This window comes from Vicugna pacos, chromosome X, assembly GCF_048564905.1.
Source record: "Vicugna pacos chromosome X, VicPac4, whole genome shotgun sequence".
Classification (NCBI taxonomy): domain Eukaryota; kingdom Metazoa; phylum Chordata; class Mammalia; order Artiodactyla; family Camelidae; genus Vicugna; species Vicugna pacos.
In genome coordinates, this window is record NC_133023.1 from 42,195,372 (window position 1) to 42,221,398 (window position 26,027).

The window sequence follows — 26,027 nt, forward strand, 5'->3', positions numbered from 1 at the left end:
TGTAGATTTTTCGGAGTTCGACTACTCCACAACTAACCCTTCCGTGGGGGCCGAATGGCTGTCCGGGTCAGTGGCGAGGCTGGGCGCAGTGGCTGCCGTGCAGGGTGACGGCGCTGTCTTCCTGTGAGCTCTCTCAGCCGTGTTGAGCCCTGGCCCAGTCACGAGTCTCCCTGGGCGCGTGTGGCAGCGCACCGTCAGTCGGACAGATGCAGTGCGGTTAATGTCGAGGCCGAGGTCTCTGAGCTTTCTTAGTGTCTCTTCCGGGGAAGTAAAGTGTGTCATGCCATTTGGGGATGTGTACCGCTAGGTATGACATCACACATGCTGTTTGGGTGCCTTTGATCTCTCTGATGTCTGAGCCTTTGCAGAGATTGTGGGTGAATGGGATATTTTATCTGAGTGGATTTTGTGAGCCATGGTACAAAGCCTCTTAGGCATTGTGTGCCTGTATGCCCGGGTGTGCATCTTCTGAGCTTTTGGAAATTTGAGTCCCTGGGTGTGAGATCTCTAGGTATCTGCAGTCCAGAGTATGAGGTCTCTGAGCTGTTTGTGATTCTGGATCCCAAGTTGTGATGTCTCTCAGCTTCTTTTGGGAGGGGTGCAGGGGGATGTTTGTGTTAAGGTGTAAAGTATCTGAGCTGTTTGGGGATCTGTAGGACTGTGAGCAAGAACACTCTGGCTTCATCATATTGTTTGGATTTGGCCCACTTCACCTTCATAAACTGATTATATTAAGATATATTCACCTTTTCCCTTTTGGTTTGTGCTTGAGCAGTTCAGTCCTAAAGCGACTAGGTGCTGCAAGGCAAGTCAAGTGTATGCATGTAGAGGCCTCCCAGCTTGGGGAGTCAGAGCCCAAGGCGGAAGGAGGATGTCCCTGGAGGTTGGGTGGGGAAAAGGTTGACTGGCCCAGGGACTCAAGCTGGAGCGGAGCGTGGAAGTCAAGGGCGGGGGATGGTTCAGCCCAGCGTGTGAGGAGGGCCTCTATGTGGAGGAGGGATGGCTAATATGCTTCGGGATTCATCAGCTCAGTAAATGTATAAGGGTGGTGGGGGCGATGCCTGTCCCTTTTGGAAAAGGGAATTTCAAATATGGAAAGGAAGTAAACAAGAACAAATCCCGAGCTATTACAGTACTGAAATTAAAGTTCTCCGTGAGAACTCTTGGGTTTCAATCAAGATGTGTGCATATGTGGGTCGATTGATAGATACAGATGTACGCCTGTATGTGTACACACATTAATCCCTAAATTTCTAGAAACGGCAACATCCCAGTGGCAATAAGTATACCTCCCCCTAGCTTCTAAATACCATTCTCCACAAAATGATGGGTTCCCAAGCTGGAGGAGGGTAAGGATAGATGAGCCTGCCTCAACTTGTCATGTAGTAATAAGGGAAAGTTCGAGGGATGATGGGAAGGTGTCAGAGGGACACAGATCCAGCTTGAAGGCACTCCCAGTGGAAAAACTGAGGACTCTTTTATATCTCTAGCTTTATTGAGCTATTATTGACATGTTACATGTAAGTTTAAGTTATACAACTGTGATGATTTGATATACGTATATGTTGCAAAATGGTTACCACATTAAAGTTTGTTAACATTATCCCCTCACATCATTACCTGAAAATTTTTTTTTATTTTGATAGCATTTCAGATCTACCCTCTTACCTTTCAATAGATAATACAGTACTAGTAATTACCGTCACCATGCTGTACATTGGATCCTCATATGTTAAGCATTTTGTAGCTGGAAGTTTGTACCCTTTGACCAGCATTTCCCCCAGCCCCTGGCAACCACCCTTCTAAACTATTTCTGTGAGTTTGACTTTTTTAGATTTCACTTATAGGGGAGAACATAGAATATTTGTCTTTCTCTCTCTGGCTTATTTCACTTAGCATAAAGCCCTCAAGGTCCATTCATGTTGCAAAAGGCAGAATTTCTGTCTTATGGCTGAATAATATTCCATTGTATATGTCACCACATTTTCTTTATCCATTCATCCCTCTGGGGACACTTAGATTGTTTATATATCTTGGTTGAAGCTGCATAGTAAATCTTAAAAGTTGCTGTTACTCCTCCAGTTTTGTTTTTCAGAATTACTTGGCTATTGTACTTCCTTTGCCTTTCCACAGCAATTTTATAATAGGTTAGTCTGTATGTAGAAAAAAATCCTGCTGGGATTTTTACTGGAATTGTATGAAATTGATAGATCTATTTGGGGTGTAGTGACATCCTAATTATATTGAATTTATCAACCCATGAACACAGTATGTGTCTCCATTTTGACAAGTCTTATATTTCTTCAGCATTTTGTAATTTTGAACATAGAGGTCTTGCTTCTGTTTCTCTAGGTTTCGGGAGAGGGGAAGAAGCTGTTATAAATGGTATGTGGGAGTCTTTTAAAGAAGTTTTGTTTTGTAATTGTTTATTGCTGGTACAGAGAAATACACCTGATTTTTTTTTTTTTTTTGCGTTGAGCTTGTATCCTGCAACATTGTTAAAGTTGCTTATTAGTTATAGGAGTTTTTGTTAATAGATTTCATGGGATTTTCTATGTAGGGAATCTTGTCATCTGTGAATTGCAGCAGTTTGATGTCCTCCTTCCCAGTCTAAACCACTTCCTTTCCTTTCTTTCCTTACTAGAGTGGCTAAGACTTCTAGTACAATGTTGAATTCTAGCCGAGATAAGAGTGGCTATCCTCCTGGCCTTGTTCCTGATCTTAGGGAGAAAACATTTAGTCTTTCTCCATGAAGTAGGACAGAAAGTGCAGGTATTGTAGGTGCTGTGTATCAGGTTTTAAAAGCTCCCTTCTACTCCTGGTTGGCTGAGTGTTTTCTTCATGAATGGCTGTTGAATTTTGTCAGGTGCTTTCTCTGCATCAGTTGATACGATCATGGAGTTCTTTTTCTTTGGTATGCTGATATGGTGGATTGATTGATGGATTTTTGAATGCTGCACCAGCTTTGCATTTCTGGGATAAACCCCAGTAGATCATGATGTATTATTCTTTTAATATATTGAATTTGATTTGCTATTACTGTCTCTGTTTGATTCTGGTATCAAGGTAATGCTAATCTGATAAACTGATTCAACAAGTGGCCTTCTCTTCTACTTCCTTGAAGAGACCGTGTAGGGTTGCTGGTATTTCTTCTTACACGTTTGGTAGGATTTTCCAGGGATACCATCTGGGCCTGGAGGTTTCTTTCCTGTAAGTTTTTCAACTACAAATTTGATTTTTAAATAGATTCACGTCTATTCAGATGATCTGTTTAGTTTTGAATGAGCTTTGATAATTTGTTCCATTTCACCTAAATTGCCAAATGTAGGTATATAGAGTCATTCATAGGATTCTTGTCATTTCTGTGCGGTCTGTCTGTAGCCTGTTTCATGCCTGATGTTGGTAAGCTGTGTCTTTACTTGTCTTTTTTTTTTTTCTTTTGGTCTGTCTGTGTAGAAGTTGATGTAATGCTATTGACCTTTTCAAACAATCAGCTTTGGGTTTCATTATCTCTATTCTTTTTCTCATTTCTGTTCCAACCTCTATTTCTCTTATTCTCCTTGCTTTCAATTGATTTTGATTTTTTTTCTAGTTTCTTAACTAGAAGCTTTCATTACTGATTTGGGTTCTGTAGTCTTTCTACTACAAGCATTTGCTGCTGTACATTTAATGCTGGCACTGCTGCAGCTGCATCCTGCACATTTTGGTAGGTTGTTTTCTCATTTTCATTTTGTTCAAGATCGTTTCTAACGTCCCTTGATACTTGCCCTTTGGTCCATGGACTATTTAGAAGTGTGCGGTTTAATTTTTCTTGTGTTTGGAGATCTTCCTCTTCATTTTTTCTTACTTATTGGTAGTTTTTCTCTTTTGGTCAGACAACATTCTTTATATGATTTCAACTATTTTGCATTTGATAAGATTTGTGTTATGACCCAGCATATAGTGTACTTTAGGGAAACCTCCACATGGCATTGAAAAGAACGTAGTATAGCCTGCCTTGTTACGTGGAGGGTTCTGTGCTTGTGAGAACATCCAGTTAGTTCATGGTCATTCAGTTCATTTATGCATTCGAATTTGCTTTCTATTTTCAGTATATGTTCAGTATATTGCTGTGTTCAGTATATTACTGAGAGAGTCCAGCTACTGTTTGTACACTTGTTTCAGCTCTTTCAGCTCTGTCTGACTTGGTGCAGATTTCTCTAGGAAATTAGACCTCTAATGACCTCTTCATAGGATTTGTATAATGATGGGAAATCAAGTTGTCACTGGATGATTATAGAACATGAGTATATAATTTTTTATTGAGTGATAGTGGCTTTACAAGGCTGTGTCAGTTTCTGGCATACAGCACTATTTTTCAGTCATACATGAATATACATGTCTTCATTTTCATATTCTTGTTCCCCGTGAGGTACCCCAAGATCTTCTATCTATTTCCCTGTGTTATACAGTCTAAACTTGTTTATCTATTCTATATTTGCCTGTCAGTATCTACCAATCTCAAACTCCCAGTCTGTCCCTTCCCACCCACCTCCCCGCTGGCAACCACAAGTTTGTATTCTATGTCTGTGAATCGGTTTCTGTTTTATATTTAAGTTCATTGCTCTTTCTTTTTTTTTAGATTCCACCTATAATTGATATCATATGGTATTTTTCTTTGTCTTTCTGCCTTACTTCACTTCTCCAGGGACATCCATGTTGCTGCAAATGGCATTATGTTGTCTTTTAATGGCTGAATAGTATTCCACAGTATAAATATACCACCACTTCTTTATCCAGTCATCTGTCGATGGACATTTAGGCTGTTTCCATGTCTCGTCTGTTGTAAATAGTGCTGCTGTGAACATTGGGGTGCGGGAGTCTTTTTGAATTAGGGTTCCCTCTGGATGTATGCCCAGGAGTAGGATTACTGGGTCCTATGGTAAGTCTATTCCTAGTCTTTTGAGGAATCTCCATACTGTTTTCCACAGTGGCTGCACCAAACTGCATTCCCACCAACAGTGTAGGAGGGTTCCCTTTTCTCCACACCCTCTCTAGCATTTATCATCTGTGAACTTTTGTATGATGGCTATTCTGACTGGTGTGAGGTGATGAGTATATAAATGTTTAAAAACATTTCAGGTGAAATTTAAATGCCTAAGAACCTCATCATATGGCTTTTTTTCTTTCTGCTATTAGTTTTGTCAAGTGTAATTCTCCTTCATTAAATTCTGAAGATCTGAATGTGATGAAGATACGAGAATTGTTAATAGTCAAGCTTTCCTAGTAACACTTTATTTCTCGTGTAGTTTTCACACTGCCAGTTTTATTGTGTTCATTGTTTCTACCGCTGATGTCCGTGATTGACCTAACAAAAGGCTGATGGTAGTCATATTTTCTGAGCTGAATCGTGAGGAGATGGCCAATAGTGTTTTCAGGTGGAGAGCCTGAGGAAAGGGGCAGAAGGGAGAGAGGGTGGAGTGGGGGGTGGGGAAGGTGAGAATGTGGGGCTGGGGAAGGATACGGTAGAAGCAGAAACAGAAGTGAAGAGACACAAGAGGAAAAGCTCAGGCTCCTGGACTGTGTTTAGCCATGTCTTTATGCACATGTGTAATATAAGGGTCATCGGTTACTCACAGCAACACTGTGAGGTAAGCGTTTTTCATGTTATCATCCCTTTTTACAGATGACAAGGCTGAGACACGTAGAGGTTTACAGGTGAAGGAACTTACCCAGAGTCACCCAGCCAGCAAGGGCTGAGTCAGATTGGTACCCAGGCCAGAGAGAAACAGAGACATGGTGTCCGGCACCAAACTCTGGAACACACTGCAGCGTCCGGTGTCCCCTGGATCAAAAGGCAGGTGACTGTGTCCAGCAGCGTGAATCAGATCACACTGGGTCTCTTTATGGATTGAAGGTGACGTCTGTTCAGTGCATGAAAGACTGGGGTGTCATCTCCATATGCACACGTCACAGAGGACAGTTCCCCGTAGGTGTGAAGGTCTATCCTTATCTTTGCTCCTGCTGATGTCAGTCAACATCCTCATCCTTATGGAAAGTAGCGTATCCATAGTATAATGATAAACGGAGCAGTAGATACAACATTATGAAGGCATTACCTCCCCACCCACCTCATCGTTTTTAAAAATGCATAGAAAGAAACCTGGAAGACAAGAGACCACATATTAAGTGTTTTTCTCTTAAATGTGAAGTTCTAGGAAATTTCCAAACAACATTTATTATTCACTTTTTATTTTCTGTACTTCATTATTCCATAGCCAATTTTTCTATTCTAATTTTAAAATAGTCCTTCTGAAGACCCATTCTCTTAGGTATCTTGACGTTTCAGGATTTAATAAAAAAAATGTTTTTATATCTTTGCCAGGTGAAAAACCAGACAGCGCATTGAAAGCAGGAGAATGATCTTTTGTACAGTAGGTGGGGAGCGGCGGGGAGGGGAGCAGAGAGGTCCTGATAGAAGGTTAGATAAGTCTGCAAGTGTAAACGAGGCCACACAGGATAGAGGCCAAACCCAAATCACAACTAGCACTTCCCTACAGAGAGAGTGGTGTTCTATCCGCATAAGTATCCGTATTAGGACTTCTTAGGCCTTCGCTCTTTTTTGGCTCCCGTGGCTCGATGGGGCCACACGCAATACTTACAAGGAAGTCCTGCTTTGAGCCAGGCTGTGGATGAGGGTCGCACCCTCCCCTGCAGCACCGCCCCATTTGTGGGCCATCCGGAGCACTTTTCTTGATGTCTGGGAGCCTGCAGATTCAGAAGGGAAGAGAGGAAGAAGATACACAGTGCGGTAGGTAGGTCCAGCCCTCCCCCAGTAAATCCATACGCAGAGAGTGAGATGCAGGTGCAGTCATCAGTTGGGAAGGAGCAGAGCTGGATTGGGTGACTCAAGGAGGAAACGTGGAAGTGAATGCAAAGGGGAGAAAACACGTTAAGAGGGGTGAACGGCTACAGTTCCCATTTCTAGTACGAGGATAGGGTGCTCCATTATTGTTGGGAGAGGGCTCCCTGCTCTGAGCGCTGGCAGGGCCTCACTGCACTTGGTGATGAGCGTTCTGAGGACCCGCCATCAGCCCTAACTAGGGGGTGCTGAGCATGTGAAGCCAGGAAGGAGTCAGCCTTTACCACCGACAGACACAGAGAGCTTCTTAGGCCTGCTGAAGGTACTGCTGTGGCACCTCAGGGAAGCTCAAAGGTGCCCTGTAGCAAAACCACCAGTGCTTCCTCAGCCTCCTGAACCAGCTCAGGAAGGCTGCCCAGACACTACATACTGATCTGGATGTGCCTGGTGGTAGCGGTGTGTGTGTGTGTGTGTGTGTGTGTGTGTGTGTGTGTGAGTGAAATGAATATGATCTCTCTGTTTAATGGTTCACCAAGCTCCACCTGTGGTCAGGGCACTATGCTGGGTGTCTGGGGGATACGAAAAAAAGAAAAAGACACATCACTGCCTTCATGGAGTTTATGTGAAATCGTGAGACAATAGTGAATCTAACAGTCACACAAATAAACGTGAAAACTGCTGCTGTGATTGGTGAGAGCAGAGAGGCCCACCCCAGGGCTTCGGAGGAAATGACCTTAGCCAGATCTTTAGGGAAGTCTTCCCTGAAGAGACATGACTTGAGTTGAAATGTGAATGATGCCCAGGAGTTAACTAATCAAGAGGCTTCAGGAAGAGGGGACAGTCTAAGTGAAGTTTGGAAAATTGGAGGGTGTGAAAGAAGCCCAATAAGAGAGACAAGAGGAAGCTCTGCTTTCCATATGGCTAAAGAGGTGGGCAGGGGCTAGACCACGCCTCGACGTCCTTGTGTAGGAGTGTAGTCTTCGTGTAAAGTCAGGGACAGCTCTGCAACAGGAAGAGAGGGAGGGGAGAGGGAGACAGAGACCGGCACACTGAGCGGATGTGAGAGGCCACTTAGAAGGGAGGTTTCACAATCAGAAGCAGGGAGGCTTTGGACTAGAGCTGATGGGGTGGGCACAGGAAAAAGTGGAAACATCAAGTATTTGGGAAGTAAAATGGGCAGAACTCAGCAAGGATTTGGACTTGAGGTGAAGGAGAGGGAGTTGCAAAAATGGTTATGACTAAGTTTCTGTGTTTACTCATAGGAGTACGATGGAGTTGTCCATTGACATGGGAAATACCAGCAGACGGCCCAGTCTGCAAAGAATTCCGAAATAAGACGTATTTATGAGATCACGCTGTAGGTGGATACGGTAACCAGTATTTAAATATTTTACCTAAAAGTTCCTTTTCCTTTTTAAAAAAAAGTCAGAGGTATTGAGATAAAATTTCATACAATAAAAGTGAACCTTTTAAAGGACACAGTTTGTAGAGTTTTGACAAGCATATACAGTTGTGTAACCACCTCCACAATAAAAATACAGAAAAATATTCCCTTGTGCCATGTGCCATCAGACTCCTTCCTCCACTCCCATAGCCTGGAAACCACTGATAGATTTCTGTGCCTGAAGTTCTGTCTTTTCTAGAATTCCATTCACATGAAATCATATAATGCGGTAGGCTTCTAAACCGGCTGTTCTGGCTTGGCATGCTCGGCATGCATCCATGCTGCTGCGTGCATCAGTACTTCCTTTTTTCTTACCGTGTAGTATTGCTCTGTGTGGGTGTCCCTGTTTTTCTTTCATCCATTTACCGGTTGTTGAGTATTTGGGTTGTGTCTAGGTTTGCTTCATATGAATAAAAGTGCGGAGTGTTTGAGTATGGGTATTTTGACTTGCTTTCATCCCTCTTGGGTAGAATTGTCTAGGAATAGAATTCCTAGGTTGTATGGTAAATTTATGTATCTTTGAATCTAAACTGTGTCCTCTGGAGACAACAGACAGTTGGATCTTTTTTTTTTCTTTCATCCAGTCTGTCAACGTCTGCCTTGTGATTGGGTTATTTTATCTGTTCACGTTTCATGTTGATGCAGGCTGAAGCCTGCTGTTATACTTTTTTCCCCGTGTGTCTCGTGTGTTTTTGTTCTCTGGTTCATTTACTGCTTTCTTTTGCATTAGATGGATAGTTTCTAATGTAGCATTTTAACTTCTTTACTGATTTTTTTACTGTTTTTTAGGTTATTGCCTTAGCTGTTCCAGGGCTACCATAAGCATTTTAATTGATCACAGTCAGCTTCAGATGTATATGAATTCTAATGAGATAGAGAAACGTTACTCCTATGTTGGTCTCTTCCCATTTCCCTCTTTTCCTCGTATTGTTACGTATAGTACATCTATAACGGGTACATCCCATTAATATTCTTATCATTATTACATTATACGTAATGTTACATCTTTAGAAAGCTGGTATAAGACAGAATATCGAGTATATTTCTAACTTCTGTTATATTAACCTTCTTTGTCACTATTTCAGCTTCTTTTCATTTGTTCTTGTGGATTTGAGTCACCATCCAGATTTGTTTCCTTACCTCATAGTTTTGCTCCCAACCACCGCCTTTGTGCCGTTATTGGCAAATATATTACATTATATATGGTATTGTGACAACAGTCAATTATATGATGTTGTTTTATACAAATGCTTTTTATTTTCCTTATTCTATTATTTACTTTTTATTTCACTTTTTAACGCCGTTCTTGTGGTATGGTTCCTGTAGAGTAAAGTACACGTACTTCAGATATACAATGTGATGAAGTTTGATAGATGTGTAAACCAGAGAACCCACCATCACAGCCAAGACAGCGAACACTGCCATCACTCCCCAACAAGTGAAAATTTCAAATTCTCCATTTATCGCTTCCCACACCCTTTACCCTCTGGTGACCATAAGTTTGTTCTCTATGTTTGTGAGTCTGTTTCTGTTTTGTAGGTAAGTTCATTTGTGTCCTTTTTTTCTTTTAGATTCCACATATAAGCCATATTACATGGTATTCTTATTTCTCTTTCTGTCTTCACTTAGTATGACATTCTCCAGGTCCATCCATGTTGCTGCAAATGGCATTATTTTATTCTTCTTCATGGCTGAGTAGTATTCCATCGTAGAAATACACCACAACTTCTTTATGCAGTCATCTGTCCATGGAGTTTTAGGTTATTTCCATGTCTTGGCTATGGTAAATCGTGGTGCCGTGAATATCAGGATGCATGTGTCTTTTCAAATTATGTTTTCTCCTGGATATATGCCCAGGAGTGGGATTGCTGGATCATGTGGTAAGTCTAATTTTAGTTTTTAAAGGAAATCTCCACACTGTTCTCCATGATGGCTGCACTAAACTACATTCCCACCAACAGTGAAGGAGGGTTCCTTTTTCTCCACAGCCTCTCCAGCATTTGTCACTTGTGGACATTTTAATAATGGCCATTCTGACTGGTGTGAGGTAGTATCTCATTGTAGTTTTGATTTGCATTTCTCTGACAATTGGTGATGTACAACTGCTTTTTACATACGGGACGAAAAGAGTAAAAATGTGTATTCATAAAGTTATTTGCACTTCTATAATTACCTTCACCTGTGCTCTTTGGTTTTTCATGGGGATGCGAATTAACATCTGGACGCACTCACTGCAGCCTGAGGAACTTCTTGAGTTCTCCTTGTGAGCCAGTTCTGCTAGGAACATAATTCCTGACTTTTTGTTTTTCTGGGAATGCCTTTATTTTGCTTTCATTTCTGTTCCTTTAAACCACTTAATTGTGGTATGCTTGACACGTAAAAAGCCGTACATATTGCATATGTACTTCTCCATGAGTTTGGGAATATGTATACACCTGTGAAATCGTCACCACCATTGATAGACGAAACTGAATTGTATTTCTGTACGCTAGCAGTGAACACTCCAAATAAGTGATGAAGAAAACAATTCCAGTTGTAATATGATGAAAAGAACATGTACTTAGGAGTTAATTGAACCAAAGAGGTGTAGGAGTTGTACACTGAAAATTACAAAACACAGTTAGTAGAAATTAAAGAAAGCATAAGTAAATGGGAAGACATTCTGTGTTCATGAACTGTTAAGATGGCAGTGTTCCTCAAAGTGATCCAGACATTCTGCATAATCCCTATTGATATTCTACCTGCCGTTTGTTAGACGTTGAGAGGCTGATCCTGAACTTCATATAGAAATTCCAGGGACCCAGAATAGCTTAAACAACCTTACCAATGAAAACCAAAGTTGGAGGACTCATACAGTCCAATCTCAAAACGTATAACAAAGCTCTGGTTAACAAGACAGTGTGGTACTGGCGTGAAGGTAGACATGTAGATCAGTGGAATAGAATCGAGAGTCAGGGACTCAGTCCATGTATCTGTGATGAGTGACTTTTTGACAACAGTGCCAAAAGAACTGAATGGCAAAGAACACTCTTTAGTAAGCCAGAAAGAGAAAGAAAAATACCATGTGAGATCGCTCATATCTGGAATCTTAACAACAACAACAAAAAGAACATAAATACAAACCAGAAACAGACTCATGCAGATAGAATACAAACTTGTGGTTGCCATGTGGGAGTGGCGTGGGAAGGGATAGACTGGGGGTTTGAAATTTGTAGATGCTGACAGGCACGTGTAGAATAGATAAACAAGATTACACTGTATAGCACATGGAAATATATACAGATCTTGTGGTAGGTCACGGCGAAAAAGAATGCGACAATGAATATATGTATGTGCATGTATAACTGAAAACTTGCAGTCTATACCGGAAATTGACACAACATTGTAAACTGACTATAACTCAATTTAAAAAAATAAAACAGTCTTTTTAGCAAATGGTACCAAGACAACTGGATATCCACATGCAAGAGACTGAATTTGCCTTCCAGCCTCATACTGCCAGACACAATTACTCAAAGTGGATCAGAATCCAAATGGAAGTGCTAACACAATAAAGCTCCTGGAAGAGAGTATAGGAGTCAATCTTTACGACTTTGGTTTAGGCAGTGGATTTTGATGTGACACTAAAAGCACAGGTAATAAAGGAAAACTTAGGTAAAAGAGACTTCAGCAAGAAATGTGCTTTCCAGGGTACCATCCTAAAGTGAAAACACAACTCAGAGAATGTGGGAAAGTATTTGTAATTCATATTTCTGATAGTAACCACGACCCAGAAAGTATAAAGGACTCTTAGAAGCTAATAATAAAAGACCAAGAACCCAATTAACAATGCACTCAGCAGCTGAATAGACGTTTCTATAAAACATACACAGATGTTCAGTAAGGACATGAAAAGATGCTTGAAAATATTAGTCATAGGGAAGCCAAGATGGAAAACAATGAATTACAACATGGTACCCGCTAGTAAGGATATGATTTTTAAAATGTAAGTAACAAGTGTCTGGGAAGATGTGGGAAAGTTTAAATCCTCAGTGGCAGGGTGTATAGCTCAGTGGTAGAGTGCATGCTTACTTAGCATGGACGAGGTTCTGGATTCAATTCCCAGAAATGCCATAAAATTTTTTTTAATTCTTAGACATTGCTGGTGGGAATGCAGAATGTTGCAGCTGCTGTGGAAAACAGGTTGACAGTTCCTCAAAGTTACACACACAGTTGCCATGCGACTCAGCCATTCTATGCCTAAGTATGTCCCAAATTGTGTGAAAACATAAATTCACATAAAAACTTTTGCGTACAGATGTTCCTGGCAGCATGAATCAACAATCAAAGAGTGCAAGCAGCCCAAACGCCAACCAGCTAATGAATACAGTTTGAAATACAGTGGTATATCCGTATAATAGAATATTATTCAGCCATCAAAAAGAACAGAGGACTGATACATGCTACGACATGGATCAATCTTGAACACATGAAGCAAAGTGAAAGAAGGCAGACACACAAGGCCGCCTAGTGCAAGATTCTGTTTTTATGACATGTCCAGAGTAGGCATCTCCATAAAGACGAAAGCAGGTTAGTGAGTGCCAGGGGCCGGTGGGAGGGGACGTTGCGGAGAGACTGCTCACGTTCTGCGATTATGCATTGGGGTTGGTTGCACAGCATGGTGAATATGGTAAAAAACCATTCAAAGGGTGAGTGTGCTACATGCATGACAGTTGAATAAAAAAATTTTTTAAAGAAAGGGATGTACCTTGGGATATATTTTGGGCCATTTTGGGAAATAGAGTCAGCCACACCAGAAGGAGTAATAAGCACTCCAGATCTTGCCTCCATCAGTTTGATCACCAGATGCGACCACTGGAGTCAGTTTAGGTGTTTCCCTCTATTCCGTGTTTTCTGCATGGAAAAACATCACGTAGACACACGCACCCAGACGCTGGTGAGTAGGAGTACTTCTCGCTTCTCATTTAGAAACTTCTCTGGCCAGTCAAAGTGGTTCCCCTCATTGTCTTTCACAGCTAGTGGTGCTCCGTGGTATAATATGAACACTTCATCTCTCACTTACCCTTCCACTGGTCAATGCCTATTACTGGACATTTAGCACTCCCCCCACCCCCAGAAATTTGCTGCTGTCACTGTACACACAGCTCTCTGCAGGTGTGAATATTTCTTTAAGACACTATAGCAGTGGAACTGCTGGTCCAAACAATCCTTTGGCTAAACAGACATCTCTCGAGTCCCGACTGGGTGCCTCACACTATTCTAAATGTGGAGGGACATTGCAGAATACGACTGACACGTGTCCCTCTTTTCATGAAGCTGAGAGTGGGTGCAGGATGGAATTTAAATTTTGATGGATGCTGCCACAGAGCCGTGCGAAGGTGTTTTCCGGACTCACACTTGCCTCAGTGGGGCAGGGGAATGAATGTCCCTTTGCTGGCACCCAGTGCCATTCGTGTGGTGACGGCTCTAGGCAGGTGGCTGGACTCCAAAGAGCTTCGGGTCTGCAGCTGGAATGATGGGCATGTGAGGAAGTGAGCTTCTCGGCGGCCACACCCTCAGTTGTGAGATGACAAAGTTTCTTTGACACAGGATGGCAGGTGTCTGACCCTTTGGTGGCTCTGCCTACCGAGTGTGTCATCTCTGACCTGGCTGTAAGTCTGTGTGCCAGGGATTGAGGCTGCTGGAGCTTTGGGAGTTTATGGTGTCTCAGGCTGTGAACGTTGGGCTTGGTGGGATTTGGGGTACCACAGTCTGAGGTCTCTTCGATGCTGGCTGCACGTAACGTTGTGAGCGCGCTCTCCACCTCCACGGCACCAGTGCTCTGAGCTGTTTGTGTGTGTCTGTGCCCGGGAGTGTGAGCTCTGTGATTGTGTGGCTTCTGTGTCCAGGCTGTGAGGCCTGGGAGCTATTGGGTTTCTGCATTGCAGGCTATGAAGTTGCTAAAATGCATGTAGACCTGTCATGTCTGAGCTGATTTTGTGTCTCTGGCCTCATCGATCGAGCCCGTAGGAGTTTCAGTTCACTGGATTGTTTGGTGGTGTGTGTCCAATGCAGTGAGGTCCCCTCTCTGCTGTTTTGTGGGTCTGTAACTGAGCTTAGCATGTCATTGATGTCTCTGGGGTTTTGTGACTCATAGTGTGCAGTCCCTGGGGTATTTGTGAGCCTGTATTCAGAGTATGATGCTGCAGAGCTGGCGGGAGACTGGGGTCCCAGAGTGAGGTCTGCTCTGTCTTTGGTTCTATGTTCCAGAGGTTGAAACCTCTGAGTCCCTGGGGCGTTTTATGCCGATTGAGAGACTGTCATTTGCCAGAGTTCCGACATGAGGTGTTGCGACCTCTTCCTGATGTTTCAGTCCGACAGTTTTCCAGAAGGAAAGGGAGAGGTTGATTGATCTGAGTTGAGTTGACTGTGGACTCGTCCACTGCCACTCCCATCAGGAGGACATGGAACACACCTGGGGCAAGTCACCTGACTGTTGGGGAAAGGGATGTAAAACTTCCCCTTGCTTTGCAAACATAAAGAAAAGCCTGACAAGTGAAAGTAAGAGGAGAAGGAAGTACTGCAGCTGCTGAAACCGAAGCATTTCACACTAGCACACCCAAATTAATCGAAAATTGTGAACTTGTAAGTGTTTCACAAACAGCAATAATTTATTTTTCATTAGCCTGTCGAGAATCAAATTCAGGTCTAAAGTAAAGCCTCAACGTTGAAAATGTCTAACTTCCTTTCAAGTTAGGCGTTTGAAAGTTGAAATAAAGCCCGGTGACTCCTGAGTCCCAGATCACGGAGCTGCCGGGCAGGAGGCGTGGTGGAGATGGACGCGGGCCCAGTGTGAGGCCCTGTCCCAAGGGAGAGGAGACACGACCCGACCCGCACGGGACTCACAGCCTAGTGGGGGAGGCACCCCTGTTGCTGCAGGCAGCAAATATTCATCGAGGGCTTTCTGCGTGCCAAGCACTGCTCCCCACGTGGGACCCATGGCAACAGAAATCCCCGCCCCGGACTTTACGGTCCCTGAAGGGGAAGGGGTAGGCGGCAGGCGTAAAGCCTCATCATAACAACTGAGGAAGTTGTACAGTGCCGTAGAAGGTGATGGTGCTGTGGCCAGAAAACAATGCAAACCCTGGGACGGGGCCTGGTAATGTGAGGAGCTAGCGGGAGAGCTGCAGGTTAGACCGCTGACCAGAGCCACCAGGGTAGGCTTCATGGGGGAGGTGACATTTTGACAAAGACGTGAAGGGGAAAGGAGTGAGCAAAGCAGACAGCTGAGGTCAGGACGTTGCAGACAGAGGGGACAGTTGGGGAAAGTGCCACAGGCAGAGGCTGCCAGACAGTGCAGACTCCACCAGGAGGCCGGGCAGCTGAAGACAGGGAGTGAGAGGCAAACGGAATGCGGGGATGAGATCCTGCATCTGCTTGGTCGGCTGACCGGAAAGGACCACCAGGGGTCACAGATGCTGAAGGACAGGCCTGTGCCAGGCTGCGGAGGGAGGCAGAGGAGGGACACGGGGAAGAGCAGGCGGCGTTGAGGCAGGGTAAGCGAGGAGCTCGGAGGGCAGCAGAGGGGCAGCTACGAGTGAGGCTGACGGCCTCACCTGGACGCCACATGCCCTCCCTACGTGCATTCACGGCCCCGTCTCCATGGACACCTGTGCCCTGGGCACGGCATCACACACCTCAGTAGCAGGCTGAGCTCATTCAACAGTCCATCGATTGGACTCCGGCCACTTGGTACTTGGTAAATGTTCGGTGTGCTGACTGGTGCTCCAGGTATCTGGGCCCAAGGTGCACTGTGAGGCCAGAACTGCGGCTGATGGGGCAACGGACTGACCCACATGTGTGTGATGAACGTTGCCGCCTCTTTTATTAGGAGTTTCCGGAATTAGGGACGGTATGAAAGATGCAGCCCTCCACCCCTCTGAGGGTAGAGAATCTTACTCCCCAGATGTCTTATTTATGCCGCTGTCCTCTGTCATTTTTAACACAGAGATAACTGGTCCAAGACGAGCAACCGTTTATTGACCAAATACCTAGGGTCAAGGTCCTTAGATCATTGAAGAACCATGTTTTAAGCTCCACCCGGACACTACACCTCAGGTACTGTGGCCAGCCTGGGGATGCAGGGATGATGTGGGCTGGAACCCGCAAGCAGCGGGACGCCACCTGCTGTGTGAGGAGAGCTATGGCAGGATTTAAGTCATAGACCCTAGGAGCACAGCAGAGCGCAGGTGACTCCTCCCAAAGTGTGAAAAAGTTCACTCGCGGGGGAGGAAGTGTGGAGGTTTGGTCAGGACACCCTTCTCAGGGGTGGGGAGGTTCTTGAGGTAGGACGTTCGTCCGCATCTTACAGGCACACAAGCTGCAGGACACAGACACGAAGACGGGTAGAGGCAGACTTCTGTTCCCAGTCTGTGGGGCTGCAGACCACCCGGCAGCTGGGTCATGTCCAGAGTTCTCATTGCAGCCCCAAAGCACTTCCTCTGCTCCTGCTCGCCTCTGGATCCCTAATATCTGGGGAACAGACCGAGACTGGGGGCGACATACCTAGGGGTCGGGGCTGATTGCAAAAGCCTATCCCGTATGGCAAAGTGCCTCCTGCAGGGGAAGTTCCAGTCCTGCCTGGCTGTTGGCTCTGAGGCAAGGCTTTCCTGCCGGTGGTCTCTGGTTTTTGGCTTCAGGGCAGCTCCTCTGAAGGCAGATACAGATGGTCTTAGAACCTTTCAGGGTGGCTTTACCCTGCTGGGTGCCTGCATTTCACAGGTGGACGTGGTATTGGGACAGCGATGACCCTCCCGTCCTGGAACAGTGTCTGCATCTCGGCAACTGAAACACAAGCCAAGTGTGTTGTGACAGCAAAGAAGCCTGGCTGTGGAGTCAGGCAGAACCGAGGCATGACTCCCAGATCCACTCTTTACTGCACCAGCGACCTAACCTCTTTCAGCTTCTTCCCTTGTCCATAGAAACTGGGCGCTGACACTTAACCTGCCTGGGATTTGGGGAAATGAAACCATATATGCCCAGCTGACATGAGCTCAATACCTAGGCTCCAGGCAGAGCCGTTGACCCTGTGACCCGTGTTAGGGACACAGTAGTGCGGAGGGAGGGAAGCATGCCAGGGGCCCTGGGAGTCCACTCCGCCCTCTGCCTGGGGTAGGCGGTGGGGTAGTGCTGGTGGAGCTGGTGCCGCTCCCATCCTTTTTCTTGTCTTTACAGCCCAAAGGCACAGACTTCATTTCATAGTTGGATGTGCTCTGCTCAGAGGAGTCGTAGTGAATGAAGTGAATCATCACTGTTGAGTCTGTAGCAGGTACAGCCAGCTGTGGGTGCACTCTCTCCACTCGATCTGATAGGAGCTGGCCGTTTCCTCCAGGGGTTGACGGCCCCTGGCGGGGACATCTAAGGAGTAGCCCGAAGGCACTTAGAGGGTCCCCCATACTGAAGAGGCAGCTGAGCCTTGTCTCTTTGATGACCACAGGGACCAGGACATCACACCCCTTGCAGGGGAGGAGGATACAGCTCAAATGGTAGAGCATGTGCTTAGCGTTGCACGAGGTCCTGAGTTCAATCCCCAGTGCCTCCTCTAAAAATAAATAAACCTAATTACCTCTCCCTGTCCAAAAACAGAAAAACAAAAAACCCTTGCAAAGGGACAAGCATTTAATATATTGTCCTAACAGAGTACTCAGACTATCAGCTATAGTGGAGAATAATGACAGTCCCATGGGTAGGGCAGTTGAAGGCCTGTTCCATTTACAGGGTCACAGACACCATAAAGTTACAGACTTTTCCCCAGATTTGGGCTGATTCTCTCCTCACTGTGAAGCAGGTGGTCTCCCTGGATCCCTTTATGCAGTTTTTTTTTTTAAAAACTGCAGCCCAGTTCCAAACTCCATATTCAGATGCAACAGTGGGCCCACATAAAATGAGAGGAGAGCTTTGCTGTCTGTATCTGCCTGTTCTTAGCAAGGAAGCCTTTCCCAGAAACACTCGGCCATCAGATTGCATTTCAAACCAGCTCATTGTGAACCGGAGTAGAACGCGTGTCCATCTGGGAAACGAATGATGAAATCTCCATCACGTTCCGTTCGGTAAGAGTATAAATCTGTTAACTGTGACTTTTCCTCCACGGCCTCCCCAGGTAAAACGGACATTCTCTACCTAACCGGACAGTGGAACCCAAGAAGGAACCACGCAGATGAGGAGGAAGGAAGGGCATGCCAGATGGAGGGAAGACCACGTGCGAGGTTGTGAAATCTGCAGCTGGGCGTGGGGTGGCTGGGGGAGGGAGGGCGAGTGTGAACACCCCGGCCACATGATGAGCACAGAGATTCTGGGTGGCGGGAGTATCAAGTAGGAGTTGGAGCAGAAGGAGGGAGTCTGGTGAAGATCAGGCCTTTGGGGACAGGCAAGGCTTGCTGTGCCCAGTCTGGGAGGCTGCAAGTCTTCCTAAGAGCAGCAGGCAGCCCCCACCGAGTTTTGAGCAGGGGTGGCCTCCCCAGGTTGGGGCTTAAGACAGGTTCCTCACGCTGTGGGCTAGAGAATGGGCGACAAAGGATCCGGGTTGCTGGTGCTCCCCTAGGAGGGAGAGGAGGGTCAGCTGGACCAGGGCATTCACTGTTGTGACAGAGAGAAGTGTCAAGATCTTCCATAGGAAGACCTAGGAGGCAGAAAGGAGGGGCTCCGTGATTGAGCAGCTGGTGAGACAGAGGCAGTGATCAAGGATGGCTTTAAGGATCTCTAGCCTAAGCAGCTGGGGAGAAGGCTGCCTTTCACTGACTTAGGCAACAACAGTAGAGGAGGTGCAGATGAGGGGAGGGAGCAGTTGGGGGGAATGAGTTACTTTGGACATGGTGAGAATTTCTTTCTGTGGGACTGAACCGCATATTACCTGAATGACCTAGAGGACCTGACCTATCCTCTCTGTGCCCAAAACACCTCCTCAGTGATGGGGGAATGATACCGATCGTTAAGGAAAATGACTACTTTCTGTTTCATTTCTTTAGTCTAGGAGAATGTTCTCCTTTCCCACAGCAGAGTGCCGTTTAACTGTCAGGCACTCCCTCGGCAAAAGCAGACTTCTCCACTTCTCCACGTGACTGCCTGCTTTTACGTATCTGCTTTGTGTCTTTTCACCTTGCTGCGTGTATCGCCAACGCTAAAGGAACCATAAGTAAATTCAAATAGCAAGTGCTTATTATCACACGCATGCGGTATGGCAATCCATCAGCGTGGCTACCAGAGAAACAGCCCCCTTCAGACCCCCCAGGCTCGCTCCTGTAGCCCCTCACTCCCTGCAGGGTGTAGGCATCGGGCCCTGGGGAGCAAGGTTTTCTAACACTTCTCTTCCTTGTGAAGTCATCTCTGGTGTCCCAGAGGTTGTCCAGCACTTGATGAGTGCAGTCTCCCTGCGGGCCTGTCATGCGACTGGGGAAGGCTGTATTTCAGGAGGGGATTGGGGTGGATATGTGTTTCTGGAAACCATCAGTGTAGCTGCCTAGCAGGGAGGGGATGAGGGCACAGATTCCTAGATTTGAATCAAGGCCCCACCGCTCACTCCATCTGTGACTCTGGGCAGGTTACTTAACCTCTCTGCAGCTCAGTTTCCTCAAGTGTAAGATGCGAATGATGATCCTATTCTGGGTGAATGACTCATTTTTGCCTCCTTCATTTAGATCATGAAAATACTGCCTTTTTATACCTAGAAAGGGCTGCTCAAGTGTCAACAGGTTGGGGGGGAAAGGCGGGCCAGTGTGGCAGGTGGCAAAAGAATTCACCAAAGACAAAGAAAAGTTTCCAAGACAAGGAAAGTTTAATAGATTCACTGCTGTAACAACAGTGCGCCACACAGATGAGAGGTGCCTTGGGGAGCGCCCAGGGTGAACGTGCAGGATCTTTTATTGGGGGCAAGGGGCTGTGAACACAAGGGGTAGAGGGCTGTACGATCAGTTCGTGCACAGGTACCCGACTGGTTGTCAGTGAGGTGAGACTTGCCATGGGCAAATCTGAATAACGGGATTTAGGCCTCTGCAGTGAGGCCTGTCCAGCTAGGGTACTGGGAGATGAGCCATTTCCTGGCAGCCGTTAGTTTTGTCAGGGCAAACACGCATCAAGGAAGATGTTTTTATCTTATGCAAGTGCAGGTACGCAGAGGGTCCTGAAGTGGGGAGTGGGGGTTAAGGATGCCAGTCAGCTCCAGGCATTCAGAGAGCCCAGGAGTGAGGGTGTTTTATGGTCTTCAGTGTGACTTTAGAGAGCTCCAGCCAGCTCCGCATAGTCATCTAGGTCCAAAAGGGAATCTCTGCTCATAGACTCCCCTGCTTGGACAGGCGTGAATGATGCCTGGCTCATTTTTACAACGCTAACGAGGTTGAACTTCACCCGAGCCCTGAAAAAGCCACAGTAAAGAAACGTCTGTTGATGTGTTCCCGAAATGGCTGACCGCAAAGGACCACCCTTCTCCTCATGATTTAGATAAGGCTTCCCAACAGTCAGGCGGGTGACTCCTGAGCTTACCAGCTGTGGGGCAAGGACTTTCTCCTTTTCCTGAAAGGTTGGACACAGACCCTGCAGCTCCCTGTTTTTTGTCTCATGAACGGTAAGTGACAGGAAAAGTCAGTCCTCCTGAGACTAGCCAGACACAAAGATAAACGTGTCCTGTTCAGCTGAGTGAGACTTCCCCTGACGCGTCCCCACCTACAGATGCCCCCGGTGTACCTTGTCTGCTGCTCCCGGTGCAGTACAAGGCAAAACCGCCCCGCTGCCACCGTCCGCTGTTCAGATCTGGGGTGCTCTCTGGATTGCACCAGGAACTATAGTCAGCCTCTTTATTGGTTTGTTTTTTGTCTTTTGTCTTTCCGAGTGTGATGTGCAAAATGACTGTCAGGAAAAAGTCCAGTAAAGTACCTGCTGCTCACGTGGGCAGGCAGTAACACGCAAATGGCCAGGCAGGCAGGGAGGAGCCTCTCTTTTCCATCCCTGTACCCCGCGCCCATGTGCACCTTCTTTGACGGTCACTTCGGCCACCCGGAAACTCCCTGTGACTCCAGAAGGGATCCTGTCTTCCAGTCCTGAGGTTCTGGGAGCCGCGCCCTGGTGCAAGGCCTTGAGGGGAAGGCTTCTTGGAGAGGATTCCAACCCAACACCTGCAACCCAGCTACCCCTGCCCCTGGGGAGTAAGCCACTCCCCGTCAGGCCCCTCCAGGCTTCCTTGCTGTCCACTGCAGCCCAGGGGCTGCCAGAGAAGAACCTGCCTCTGCAGGAGGTGTCTATTCCTGTGACAAGGGGTGCAGGCCCGCAGGCTCCTCCTACCCTGAGGCCTGGAGGGGATGGCGGGGTGGGGGTGAGGGGGTGGGGAACCTCTCTAGGACCCCGGAGGACACTCCTCTCAGTGGTCTTGGCCCTTCTATTCCCGGAAACTACACTTTACTGCCTAGGCTAAGGATGGGAGGCCGTGAACTGGCGGAGGGATGTCAGGAACCTGAACCTGAGAAAGAACGTTCCAGGGACAGAGAGACACCAATGCACACACTGAGAGAGAGAGGTCTCCCTAGGACGGGGCAAGTGTGCCTTAGTGTCACAGGACCAAAATCCTCCGGTCAGGGGGGATCCGTGCTGCACTCTAGCTGAGAGCCGCTGTTATTCTCTTCAGCATCAGAATTGTTCTCTGACAGTCTGTGTACAGTGTATCTCTCGGTTAGGGGTTCCCATTTTTAAGCCGAGAGTGATGATATTGAAACTTCCTGTGGACCTTGGTCGACCCCCAAGATAACTGGACTAGAATCAGTGTTCAGCGGGTTCAAAAATAGCCTGTTTCCTTGGCACCCCCTCCCTCCCCACCTCATCTCCCACCTCAGGACTTTAGACGACGTAATTGAAGTGTTTTCAAGGAAAACTGTTTCCTGTATTGAAATTGCACGAGAAATTCTTTCTAGAGAACGTGTGAGGGAGAGGTCTTGCTGTGTCGTAGGAATAGACTTGCTTGTAAGAGGCTCCGCGGTTCCTGCTCTGGTGTGCAGTTATTTTGACAACTTGTATCACGTAGCCGGACAGCAGCAGTGAAGAATAATTAGAAAAGGAAGGCATGTTTGCTTGTCCAGTTTGCAGGAGTACAGCCGGCCCTAGAAAGCAGACATCGGCTGTGATCAGACATTTGGGTTCATGATTAGTTAGTTAGGGGTTTCCATTTGCATTTCCAATAAGACTTGCTTACATGGACATACCCCTATTGGATGTATTAGATATGTGTTTTGGGGGTGGATGTGTTGCTAATCTTTTTTTTTTTCAAAAATAGAGAAGGAAGGGCTTTGCTTGCCTGAGTCTCTTAGGGCACCAGCAATAGAGAAAGAGGATTAAAAGAAAGGGTTTCCACAATTTAAGGAGCACGGCGTCAACAACTCCCTACCAAAGGGGCCGTGTCTCCTACCTAGAAGGCCTTGTCACTCAGTGACATGTTTTATGAATGGTTGTTTTAGGGAAGCAACGGTTCTACTGTTTTTAGTTGGATATTGGCTGCACTTAAAACTGTACTTGAGATTGCGTGAAACACATAAGTAAAACTGGAGACTGCAGAGATCCATTTCGTGTACCCAGCACGTGGGTGCAATACTAACTCAAGGTAAATGTTCAGTTTGGGCAGGGCCCATGTGCATGGCAAGGAAGAGCTCTGTTTATACAGCGGAGAGGTCTGATGTGCTAAAAGGTAATCTATACTTTGGTCAGCAGATTATTTATGAATTTAAGGAGGAAGGCAAGCCAAGGTCATGTATGAGGTGATGAATGCAGATAAAAAGGGGTGACAACAAGGAGGGAGGGAGTAGCTCAAGAGCTAGAGCGCCTGCTTAGCATATTCAAGGTCCTGGGTTCAATCCACAGTATCCCCTCGGAAACCAAATATGCAAACTTAAATACTTCCCCCCCCCCCCGGACAATAGATGAAACAATTCTTTTTAAAGTGTGACAACATTAAGAGGGAGAGATTGTTCATATGTGGAATCTAAAAAACAAAAACAAAGCATAAATACAGGACAGAAATAGACTCATGGACAGAGAATACAGACTTGTGGTTCCGGGGGGTGGGTAGAGGGTGGGAAGGGATAGACTGGGATTTCAAAATTGTAGAATAGATAAACAAGATTACACTGTATAGCACAGGGAAATATACACAAAATGTTATGATAAATCACAGAGAAAAAAATGTGACAATGAGTGTGTATATGTCCATGAATGACTGAAAAATTGTGCTGAACATGCTGAACACTGGAATTTGACACAACACTGTAAAATGATTATGAATCAATAAAAAAATGTAAAAAAAAAAAGAAGAAGAGGGAGAGATTGGTGTAATGAATAGTGCAGAGAACTTTGTGTTTTAGCAGACGTATGCAAAAAATGGTCACCACCACCACCTAGCTGTGTCACCTTGAGTGACTTGCTTACCCTCTCTGATCCTCAGTTATCTCATCTGCTAATGGGGACAATAATACTAGATAGTATTCCAGCCCCAGGCGAAGCTGTTCCTGACCAGCTGCGCTCCGGGCTCTGCTCTGTGTCCCAGCATCCCCTGGCTCACGCCCGCCACAACTCTCCTGACGCTTGTGTCACCACTGTCTTCAGGAGGGCTCCCTGCCCACTGGACTGCGAGCTCTCTGAGGACCGTTTTCCTGCAGGGAACATTCCTGTGTGCACAAAGTCTGCCAAAGCCCAGGTCCTGGAGCCTGGTGCCCCGCAGGCGCTCAGAACCCGATAAATCCTGTGAGTGACGATGGGGCGAGGTGCTCGCACAGAGTAGCGTATCTGCCGTGATGCCACCAATATGTTTGTTGGAAACAAAATATTGGAAATGAGTGGCTAGAACACATCTCTCGGCTTCAATTTCTGTTGATCCAGGCGGGTGGTTTCCTTTGTCTCCACACTGTGAAGAAGCTTCTCGTACCAGTGCAACAGCCCCTGGCCCCCCTTAGCAGAGCACACGGCTGTTATAGCAGCTGTTTCTCAACGGAAAACGTGTATTGTCAGTGAGCAGACACCGAAAAGCCTCTGCTTAAATTTCTGTTCCTTCAAGAACAGAGGTGAGGGACATCGGGACTTCTCTCCTAGTCTTTCCTGCCTGGAATCTCTGCATCGTTCCTGGGCGTTCCATGGCCGGGGAGACGGTGGGTGGCTGTCCTTAACTCCTGTGTAACGGCTCCCGTGATGCATGTGGTTACTCTCACACCCTGATGTCTGTCTCTTCTCCCTACCTTGTTATTGGTGAGATATGCGGTGTCTCTGTAGCGTGAATGCCTTGTTGGTGTCCATGTGCTTCCGTGCCATGTTATTGGCTGGCTGCCCCCGGGAAGAGCACCGGGTCTGGTGGAATGCATGCGTGCTAGACTGAGGCCCTGCTTTGAGGATCTGAGGCCACACTCAGTGTGGAGAAGTGAATGCAGACCTGGAACTCTGGGAATCACGACTGTATTGTATTTTTTGTGTCGGCTACTGTGACCTGATGAGCTACGTGTAGGTAAATGCTCTCCTGCTCCCAAACATTGAGTATTGCCCCTTGAAAGAAGTTCTGACGGGTTGCATCATTATCCACAGCAAGTAAATATACGTATAGAAGGAAACTAGCTTCAGAATTCAGGTTTGTTCATCCAGATTGTTTTGTTCTCTGTCAGCTCTGAGATCGGTACCTGTAAATCCCAGAGCAGCAGGTCTGAGTTAATCATGAGGTGCTCTCACTGTGCAGATATGGAACGGGAGGGCAGGGGGCTCCAGAGAACACAATTCAGCAGTCAGTTTGTGGCCCTGCAGCAGGACCAGCCTTCATATCATCCAGATGGAGAGGACGGAGGGAGTCCTCCGGCCCGCGGAGTCTTGGAAGCAGGGCCCGCTGTCCACAGCAGGTGGTCCTGCAGGAGCTGCTGGGGGCCGTGGCTTAGGGGCTCCACGGGACTGTCCTCGGCGCCTGGCGACCCTGAGTCAGAGCGTGTGCGTAGCCGTTTCCTGCCTGCTGTGTGAGAACCAGAGAGCTCGTCACTGAGTTATTCAAGGGTCGTCTTGGGAGTTAGACATGTGCCCCGTCATGTCAGGAGGCAGGAATAATGAAATCGACTTGCTTCCCACACTCAGAGGCCAAGGATGTGTACCTGGCAAGTGCCCACGCAGTTCTTCTGACCTGAAAATAAGTTCTACTCTCTGTCACTGTGCTTCTAGGTATCCCCAGAGCTGTATTACTGCTGAAACCTAGGAGACTTTCCCTGACTGAAGTGGCTGAAGACAGGTACCTGTATTGGACTCTGAACTTGTGATCTCATCAGAGAGCTTGGGAGCTCAAGTGACCGGCCAGGCTTTCCTCCCAGCTCGAGGGGAGGAGGTAAGGCAAGTAGGGCTTTTCTTCCAGAACCTCCAAGGCCTGAATTCAGATGGTCATTTGGGGTGTGTTTAGCAGGGGTAACGTGGCATTTCCCTTTCATTGGTCCTGATCATAGTAGGTATCAGGCAATATTCTGTCATTTGTACATATCACCTTCTTTAATCCCCTCCTGCCGGCCCATCACTTAGCAAGATTTCAATCCCACCTGATGACGTGGGAAAGCAGAGAACAGAGATGTAAGGAGACTTGCTCAAGGTCACACGGGCCATGAGTGGAGGAGTGACACACGACCTAGGCATCCTGGACTCAGAGCCTACACGCTTTCTTTTTTTTTTTTTTAATTAAAATTGACCTACGATAGTATATTCGTTTCAGTTGCACAACAAAGT

The 26,027-nt window shown here is 46.4% G+C and overlaps 1 long non-coding RNA gene across 2 annotated transcripts; it reads left to right on the plus strand.

Annotated features, from left to right (window-relative positions):
- On the plus strand, positions 1 to 25,994 carry LOC140691960 (uncharacterized). Of its 2 annotated transcripts, none has more exons than XR_012067569.1 (3): positions 1 to 234; positions 18,424 to 18,529; positions 25,479 to 25,994. It is a non-coding gene; the product is annotated as an uncharacterized lncRNA (long non-coding RNA). The 2 variants fall into 2 exon arrangements; XR_012067570.1 differs by lacking the exon at positions 1 to 234 and adding an exon at positions 17,503 to 17,592.
- Positions 25,995 to 26,027: the final 33 nt, after the last annotated feature.